The following is a 3,647-nucleotide window of genomic DNA, read 5'->3' on the forward strand; positions in this document are numbered from 1 at the left end:
GGGCTGGGAGAGGGGCAAGCAGCTGTTTTCCGGGTGGGACAGGCTCAAATACTGCTCCGTTCTCACTAAGCAGAAGTGGAAAATTAGCATCAAGCTGGCAGTAGTGGGGGAGAGAAATCAGAACCTTCCTTCTGGTAAGGGGGACTACTGGGGACCTGAGGGACAATGGGAATGGGGGTGGGGCTCCACTGCCCAGGCAGGCCCAGGGACAGGAGGCGGGGTTAAATGGACTGGAGCCTGGGCAGGCCCTTGTCCCTGTGAGGTGCCCACTTTTAGACCAGGAGGAGTAGGAATTCCAAAGCCCACTTCTCTTGTGGGGTGGATGAGGAGCTCCCTACTGTCAGAGAGGATGAAGACCAAATATCCTGGAAGGTTCTGTCTCACAAGCCCAGCCCCATTAGTAGACTTACAACACCACCTTGCCCCCGCTCCCTCAACTTGGGGTTCATAGAGCCAAGATCATCTCAGTTACAGGGTTAACAAGCACCCCTCTCCATCTGCTTTTCCCCATCAGTGCCCCCATCCAGGCAGACAGGACAACAGGTGTGGCGAGAATTCTTCCTCAGTAGACTGGGGGGGGGCAAAGTCACCCCGACAATGTGGCATTGTCCCTTAAGGGTCATCAGACACGCTCAAGATAGTACCTTGGCCCCCACCACTTACAAGCTGTGTTATCTGAGGCAAGTCACGTCATCTCTCTGAGCCTCAGTTTCCCCACCTGTCAAATAGGAATAGAATAGTAACCACCTCCTAGATTTGTAGTGAGACTTACAACGTAAAGCACAAGCAAAGGGCTGGGCAAAGAGAGAGGGCATGCATTGCATCGCTTCCAAGACATATTTTTTAGTATGAGGGTGCATTGAGTAGTGGATGGTTAGCTATTTGATATTACCTCCAAAGAATGTGTGTCTCAGTACCTGGAATTTCACCATTAGAGATTCAGTCCTTTGCCTTTGTGGTCTCCTAGTGTCCCTGCTTAAAAGGTAAATGGGAATTTCAGAATGTGGGCTAGAGTTAAAGGAAAACAGAGACTGCCCCACTTTTTCTAGGGGTCCTCTGGCCTCAGTTGTTCTCAGGGTCTTGCCTTCTTCCCCATCTCTTGTCCTCTGTGCTTTCTGAAGAATACGGTGGCCGCTTTCCAGCTTGAAAATCCCTGGGCCTGGGAGGAGGATGGGAAGAGGAACACCCAGCGAGAAAGCCCAGGGGGAGGTGGCAGGGAGCCAAGGAGAGGTGACCCAGCTCTCTCCTCACCAGGCCGGGGGGACCAGCTTCCAGGTGAATTCTCAGCAGTTCCGCACCACGAAGCTTTGTCTGCCCGACTGGGACGATGCCTGGATGCCAAGCGAGCCGTTCTAACACCTGCAGCCGCTTGAACCATTCCAACAATGTGTCCTTTCTGGCCCAGGCTGGGACTCCAGGCTGGTCCCACGGCCCCAGTGTGACCGGGGCTAACAACCTCAAGTGTTCTCGTACCTGAGTGGCTCAGAGGCAAGCAGCAGCCCTTCAGAGCAGTCCGACAACCCCGGATCCCCCAGACTTCCAGTGAGGAGAATCTGCATGGGCCGGCCCTACAGCTCCAGGTATGTGGAGACAAGCCACTTGGTGAAGTGCCCCAAGGTGGCCAGAAAGCCCGCTTGTCGTGGCAGTCCCCACTGCCTGCTCTGTACAGATCGTCCCTCGTGTCCCTCTGGCCCCACCTCCCTGGACCAACTCATCAGAGGCATCAACTACCTTGACAGATCCACCAGCGCCTTCTACACCAGCCGCCCTAATCATCCCTGAGCCTGCCGAGGCTTGCAGCCAGCTACCTGGAACGTGCCGCCAACTCCATCCACCTGGACCACCTGGACCACTGCTTCCCGCGCAGGTACTCCAACCCCAGCACCAGACTGGCCGCCTCTGACAACTCCTGCGCCAGCATCTGCATGGCGCCGTCCTCCAGGGCTGCCCATGCTTTGCAGTACGTGGATGACTCCACCAACACGAGCTGCCCTCACGGGCCTCCTAGCCGGAACCTCACTCCCATGCTGCCGCAGAAGCCGGGGATAAAGTTGCCTGAGCTCCCTCTGTTCAGCAACAGGATCTTTTCCTTAGGTCATCTGCCCAAGTTCTGGGAAGCAATCCTCTCGGGCTGGAGAGCCCCCGAGCCCATCTCTAAGCCCTGTAGCTGGTGGTGACATCAACACCAACCGTGAAGTGCGCACACGTCCATCAGGCTGCAGTTGTGGAAAATAAATTGTTTGTGGCAAAATGTACCTTCCAAGCCTCCATTGGGGGTGGTGGTGGGGACAGCCATTTAGATGGGGGGTTAGACACGTGAGGACCTACAGGGCTGGGCAGGTAAAAGTGAATGGGTGAAGGGGGCTGGGTGGTAGTAGGGAGTGGTGGAGACTGTGGCTGAGAGGAGAGGGGACACCTCGTCTAAACCCAGCTCTCAAATGGGCGGTTGCCTTTTCTAGAGAAGCCAGGAATCTGATTTTCTATGTGTTAGCAACAAATTTAAAAATATCATGGTGTTTGAGGGCTGAACAAAAGTACTTGCAAGCTGAATGTGAGGCCCACAGATCAGAGTTTGGAATCTCTGATTTACACCTTGAATGAATCACTGGGGAGCTTCTCAGCCTCCCTTAGCCTCTGCTGAGGCTGTTCATTCTCAATCCCTATTCATATTCTTCTTTTTTTTTTAGAGCATAGATTTTATTTTATTTATTTATTTATTTATTTTTGGCTGCGTTGGGTCTTTGTCGCTGTGCTTGGGCTTTCTCTAGTTGCGGCGAGCGGGGGCTACTCTTCGTTGCGGTACATGTGCTTCTCATTGCGGTGGCTTCTCTTGTTGTGGAGCGTGGACTCTAGGTTCACGGTCTTCAGTAGTTGTGGCACGTGGGCTCAGTAGTTGTGGCTCGCGGGCTCTAGAGCGCAGGCTCAGTAGTTGTGGCGCACGGGCTTAGTTGCTCCGCGGCATGTGGGATCTTCCCGGACCAGGGCTTGAACCCGTGTCCCCTGCATTAGCAGGTGGATTCTTAACCTCTGCGCCACCAGGGAAGTCCAATATTCTTCTTTTTTTTAAGAATTGTTATTGATTTTAGCAGAGCCCCATGTAAGAAGACAGGTAGAAGTAATAATGATGAGGATGACAGTGATGATAGGAAGCCCTCATAGAACACTTAATATGTGGCAAGTACTGTGCTAAGTACTTTATACATATTTGTTCTTTTAAAGATGTGGTTTTAATGAGCAGGGCCCAGGGTGGATGTAGAGCAAACCCTGATGGCTAGTGTGACATGCGTTGAAACAGGCAACCAGGGATGGTTAGAAGTTGGGGGACAGCCTTTCCTGGGAAATCTCTGAAGAGAGTGGTCTGTCCGGGCCAGGTGAGAGCTGGAAGGGTCAGAATGAGGTGGGAATATCTGGGAAAATGTTCCCTGGGCCACCAAGGGCTCCAAACCTTCAGAGACTCAACTGATCTGGATGCTGAAGAATCAGGCCCCACAAGACGCCCAGTTGTTCAACATCATTCTGCCTAATGGACTCTGGAGACCAGATTCCAGACGAGTTTTGCCACCAGCCTGCCCTGAGACCTTGGGGACATCACTTCCCCTCTCCAGGCCTCTGTTTCCCCTTCTGTAACATGAGTGGGGTCCTTTTTT

At 53.1% G+C, this 3,647-nt stretch overlaps 1 pseudogene across 1 annotated transcript; it reads left to right on the forward strand.

The window, feature by feature from the left end:
- Positions 1–1,170: 1,170 nt before the first annotated feature.
- Positions 1,171–3,647, forward strand: LOC309642505 (annotated as a pseudogene). Its single transcript has 2 exons — positions 1,171–1,342; positions 1,463–3,647. The product of its transcript is annotated as an uncharacterized misc_RNA (transcript).

Source organism: Balaenoptera physalus (assembly GCF_965194825.1).
Source record: "Balaenoptera physalus genome assembly, chromosome: 1".
In the NCBI taxonomy this organism is placed as follows: Eukaryota; Metazoa; Chordata; class Mammalia; order Artiodactyla; family Balaenopteridae; genus Balaenoptera; species Balaenoptera physalus.